This window comes from Solanum pennellii, chromosome 1 (assembly GCF_001406875.1).
Source record: "Solanum pennellii chromosome 1, SPENNV200".
In the NCBI taxonomy this organism is placed as follows: domain Eukaryota; kingdom Viridiplantae; phylum Streptophyta; class Magnoliopsida; order Solanales; family Solanaceae; genus Solanum; species Solanum pennellii.
In genome coordinates, this window is record NC_028637.1 from 68,177,127 (window position 1) to 68,183,474 (window position 6,348).

At 30.9% G+C, this 6,348-nt stretch overlaps 1 long non-coding RNA gene across 1 annotated transcript; it reads right to left on the reverse strand.

Annotated features, from left to right (window-relative positions):
• Positions 1-900: 900 nt before the first annotated feature.
• Positions 901-5,775, reverse strand: LOC114075620. Its single transcript, XR_003576013.1, has 3 exons — positions 5,611-5,775; positions 4,031-4,100; positions 901-3,344 (listed from the first exon to the last, which is right to left on the reverse strand). It is a non-coding gene; the product is annotated as an uncharacterized LOC114075620 (long non-coding RNA).
• Between the last annotated feature and the right edge of the window lie 573 nt (positions 5,776-6,348).

A 6,348-nucleotide genomic window follows, 5' to 3' on the forward strand; every position in this document is an offset into this window, starting at 1 on the left:
CCTAACAGATCCTTGAGGAATACCCTTAGTCTAACCCCAAGACCCCCTTGAATCAAGAGAGTTCACCAAAAGGTGGTGACCCATATATGGAGTTCACGCCCCGTAGGTCCATCCACTCTTCATGCATGACCTCCGTAGGTCAGGCCACTAAATGGCAACTCTCTGACAAAAAACCATGAACATGTCCAATCCACGGTCCGTGGATGTTGGTCATGAGTTGTGACTTGTGTTGTTTTCAAATTTCGCCCAAGCCAAGGGTGGTTTGTTAAATTTTTCCCTTGTCAAATTAAATACATGAATGGTTATTTTAAGTGTTTTAGGTATTTTAAGATTCACTACAAGAAAAATCACTTTTGACGAGGGGGAATTTGGTCGTTAAAGGTCCAATTCCAGTTTCTTAATAATCTATAACGACCGGAGAAAGTTTGGTAGTCACCGGTCGCTAAAAGTTTCGTCATTTAAAGTTAACGACTGGATTCAAATTCAGTCGTTAAAGAACTTTTATGACAATAAGGACTCCGGTCGTTATTTATCTTTTTAGTGACCAACATTTCCTTTCGCTAATTATCATACTGCTTGTTAATAATATAAGATCACAATAGTAAATTAGTTTGTTTTCAGTTCTTTTTAGCGACCAACATTTCCTTTCGCTAATTATCATACTGGTTGTTGATAATATTAGATCACAATAGTAAATTAGTTTGTTGTAGTTCTTTTTTCGAGAGAACACTACATTGTTAATTATTTGTAATCTTCCAACCCCAAAAAAATCAATTAATATATGATTAATATAGTAAATATGTATAAAAAGTAAAGAAGAATCTTAAAATAAATATCAATATATTCTTATAAAATTCATAGTAAATTACAAACAACTAAATAGTTACATGACCAAAAGGATATCTATAAAAATTATAGCATTTATTCAAGACCTAACAAAATATAAATTTGTGTATTAGTGAAAACATCTTACATAATTCCTAACGAAATAACGAATAGCTAGGTCTCTTTGATCTTCAACTTTTTCTATGATATTTTTAGCTTTTGATACTTCATCTGCACTTTCTTCGTGAATAGGTTCTCAAGACACCGAATTCTTGATTTGTTAAAACAATAAGTTCATGTTAGTATAGTAATAGATGCTACTTTTTTTTTGCAAAAAATCAAAATTAACCAATATGAAAGTAAATGCAACAACTATGAAGAATCAAATAAATTTTATTCAAAAAGAAAACTTACTATAATTGAATCGAATTTCCCAAAGAAAGGGTTTTCTCTTCTTACCTTAACAATAGGAGGGATAAGAAAAATTGAGATAATTGTAACTATGTTTGATAGTATAGATTCACACCCTGCACTAAAGTTCATAGGTTTTCTTGAAAATGAATATGTGACAAACAATAAAAAGAGATGAACAAAAAACTTAATTAGGTACTTACATAAGCAATAATGAGGATTATAGATTGAAAGAATAGCATGTCTTACACTGTACAAGAAATTTTCTTTTTAATTTCGGTATTGCAAGAAGTGAAAGCAACAGAAATTAGTGCTAAATTATTTAACCAATCTCATTTAAAAGTTTGAGTTGTTAGGAATATGACGCACAATTCAACTTGTATAGTAGAAGAGTAAGTAGGGATCCTATATTTGAAGTCGCACTACGACCTACCATCAAGAAAGTATTTCACATGCCTGACCTATGAAAAGATCAGATCCACATATTAGAACATGAGATAATGTACAGAAATATAACTACAAAAACAACATCCCTAGTAAAATATCACAAGTAGAGTCTAGGAATTGTTGATCATACACATACTTTTTTGCTACTCCTTGGAGGTACAAATGCTATTTATGAAGCATCTTCAGCTCAGTAGAACAAATTCAAGTAAACAAGAAAACCATGAAGCAATCATATAATTAGCTAAAATAGAACACAAGTAAAACAAAATAAAATCAAGTAATAATTAAATTGAATAACTATAGTATATCGAAACAAGATTTATGCAAGACAACCTTAAAGAAAATAATGCAGTATGTATACAGTACAAAATGACTTATAACTTAGGGGAAATTTTCTTTCAGGAAATTGAACACATTTCTATGAAACTTATAGAGAAGTGAACAGAGGACACATTGTAGGGTCCTCGAACAACTTAACAAGAAAACAGAGTTTTGAAAAACTTACTAGACATTGTAAATACTTTTTCTAGACATTGGAAATATTTTTTTCTGGACACTTCTCTGAAAAACATTCTCTCCCCACAATTCCATATTTCTGATTCTTTTAAGTCAATGTAGTCATTAACGTTTCACTCGAATTATTACGTTATTCCATGATTTATTGAAAAAGTTTCATAGTAGTTTTCCTTTTATTAAGAGGTGATAGTGTCATGCACAATCCTAAAGTTTCTGATAGTTATAGTTGCACTCTTTAAAAATCTTTTTCCAATTAATGGATTCCAATGCAAACCATCAGATGTCATTGTAATTAGCCTTCATATAATAACATTTAATACAAGATGACCTGATAGACTCATAAAATATAAGGTGAAACATTTTATCATTTTCTTAGCTCTTTTTATTGTTTACGTTTTCTTTAAAAGACGGAGATTTGAAAAACTTATAACCAGCAAAAAGTGAAAGGGATGTAATGCTTCATCTGCTAATGAAGAAATAATGTCAGATCAAGTGAACAGGAAGCTGATGCAACTTAAAATATTTTTTGATAGAGTTATGGAATTAAAGTTTGGCATTAGAGGCATAAGAGATCTTTCTACAATCCTCAAAGTCAAAAGATAGTAGCAATTTGGAGATAAGGATTCTATGTGGGCAATGTTTCAAAATGCTAAATATTGTTCTAAAATCCATGTCGTGGGCAAAAACTTGTATGCTGACAACTCCTTCCACTAGCAAGAGATATGAGTGAAAAAATGCATTGGGTGGAAGATTAACAATGGTAATTGTAGTCCTTCGTGGGATGACTAAGCAAAAAAGGGGCTTTTGTGAACATCAATCCAAAGTTTATGACAAGAGATAATGCTATAAAATAGGTAAACGACTTTCTGAGAAATAAGAGGTGGAATGTCAGAAGCTCTATTACACCATTTGTAGTCAAGTGGCTTTATATATCACATCTATTCGACTTGAAAATGATGAAATGGATAAGGAACCACAAATAGATCAACACTATTGTCTCTAATCTTCGGCACAACCAAAATTCATTTCGGATACGTTTTTATCTTTTAGAAGATTATTTTTGGACATTTACCCTTTAGAGGAGGTTTATCTAGGCCACAGTAACAACGAGACTGAAGCTCTGCAGTTAAGTTCGATGTACAATGCTGTATGAAAGAGGAATTCACAGAGTTAGGCACTGAGTTGGAATATCTCATCATCTACATAATTTTGATCAACACAGATACATACAACTTAAAGTTTAAATACATTGTTAGCAGCATCATAAATCATCTCACTGATATCCAGTATGTCATATCGCATTGCTACAGAAAAACAAATCAAACTGCAGACCTCCTTTCTAAAATGGTCTTTACAAGTTGAACTAGAACTTTATATCACACTCTTTCAAAACTACCTACAAAGGCTAGGATATACTTCAACTTGATAAATTGAAAAACTCCTACTTTTAGGAGAAGATAAACATGTAACTTCTTTGTTCGTTAATATCTTTCAAAGTAATTGCAAAGGATTGTTTATAGGCTACTTCATTTCCTAGCAAGATTATTGTGCAATCTTTTTTTGTAACCTTGACCCAAGGTTCTATGTCCTGCACATGTCATTATACATATTTTTCTACATAATTAACATGGAGACCCCCCCCCCCCAAAAAAAAAAAAAATGTTAGGCTTATTACCTATGGTGATAACTTAGTCTAAACAAAAAGTTTTATAAATTTGTCAATCGAAAGTTTCAGTCCTGTTAATTTCACAAACATCGCAGCTGAACTTATGAAAACAGGAAAACAAAACTACCAGATTAACCATGAAGAAAAAATAATTGAGTCTCTCACCTCTAAGATATAATGATGAACATGCTTCTTGATCTTGAAGCATTTCAAGGGAACATTCATACACATGTTCCTTCAAATATTACAAAGTAAACAGATAAGTTTTAACAAGGATCCATGTCTTTCGTCAACAATAGTAAAGGAATCGATAGTTCTTTTAATCAAACACCCGCTAGGATGTCCAAACTTGTCTTGAATGGTACAGATCACATTGACGATGATAAATACAAATTCAATTCCTTTGATTAAATGAGAGCTACTTATAAGCTTCCTTTGTCTTTAAGATGACATGATGCCCAAAAAACTTCTATGATATCAATTGGGACATAATTCAATTAAATATTTTGCGATAATATGTCTTTTTCTTCGGTAAAATTACACGCGTTGCAGAATTCATAATGCACACAATATCACCCCTCAACTTCCGTTGACTCATTCGACCTTCATTTTACTTTATTCTCATTGCTCATATACTAATTAGAACAGAGAAATTATATATGTTTCGAGATAAAATTAAGAAAATTATTTCTTCAGTAATAAAATCATGAGTGTAACCTAATATTCATTTAATCACTAATAAAATAAGTGTAGAAAAAAATATCTGGATTCTGGCGAGTAACCAACAACACACACTCTGCCATACAATTTTTTTGGCTGAAACATATCTCCCATGTCACCGAAATTATTATTGAAATGTTAAACGTAATTAGTTTTGAATTAATATTGTAATTAATCAATCACTTCATTTATCTCGCCAAACTAGGAGTAACCAAAGATAACAGAGGTATACATCACAACATCATGTTATAATCCATCTTTTAAGTCCATATTTCTTCCTAAACCTCGCATCCTGTCCACTTGACTAACAAAATACGCTATCTATTTATAGAAATACTATAGTAAGATATCGAAAAACATGCTATAAACAAACCATCAAGCATCATTATTGCTAATTTCTAAAGATAACTTTAGATCAAAAGCAATACCCTATACCGATTTTAATTAAAATTCATATTCAATCAATACCAAAGTCTGAAGAATCAAATAATTGGATTTTATATAATAGTTTGATATTTTTAATTTTCATGCCCATTCATACTTTTAGTCTTGATTCCTTGAAACTTTTCTCCATTTCTTTAAAATAATTCCTCATGCCCTTCGTTTAAGATCAACTTCTCAAAGTTCGACCCAAATTTTATAAATCTAGCAAAATATGGTAAAATACAGTAGAAATCTCAGTCAAACATTCAAACTAATGAGGAAATACACACAGAGAACTACTCCTATCTCTTAATATCAGAGTTTGTAAGAAGTTTATGAAAGATATCGAAACCCTAACTTAGACGTATCATTCCTTCCAGTTTAAGAGAATGTGAGAGAGTAGCTACACAACCCTTTGCTTAGAGATAATACTCAGTTGCAAAAATTTTGCAAATTCCTGACCAATGAAACAATAATGAATAATCTGTAAATTAAATTTCCTAAAATAGGAACACCTTTAGTTTAATTTTTGAGAAATTTCTTAAAATACATAAATTAGTATTGTCAAAGGAACTTCACATCGATATGATAAAAAAAATTACCTTGATGAGATGAGATAACAAATACCACATCACTAGAGGTCCATAATATGAAAAAATTGCAACCAAGGAACAAAATAGTTGAATGTTTTTAGGGTTACTTGCTTCTCTGTTGGAAGTTAGGAGGATTGTTTGGGTAGATGGAGATTTTGTGAAAAGGTAAAAAGAATGGCGTACTTCTTTTTTATTATTATTTTAAAAATACTCCAATTATTTTAAAAACATATCCCATGCGGTGAATCAAATATTAAATTTTTGCGACCGATATTTTTTTGGTTGCTATAGAACACTTTTAATGACCGAATGCCTCTCCCTTCATTAAGAAATGGTCGCTAAGAGTCTGATAAGAGTCTGATTTCTTGTAGTGAGTATTAAAACATTTAAAAAGTATTTTTTTTCTTTATTATTTTCAAAGCCCCAAAGTTATAAACCCCTCTTCCTCAAAACTCTTTCAAGGAAAACTCCATTACAAGTGATGAACTCAAGGTTCCATGGTCAACTTCTTCAAGTTTTCATGTCAATTTCGTGGGATTCTTAAAGTATAAGGTATGTTTATTCTTCATCTTTGATTAATTTTCCGTTGAAGTAGTCAATTCAAAATAAATTTCAAAGTTTTGAATGATAAAAAATCCTACTAGTAATCTAAGCATGAGTTCATTGGTAAAACATTTTTGAAGCATTTATAATAGTGAATTAAGTTTTTTTGATGATTTTAAGTGTATTCATTTGGAATTTCTTCAA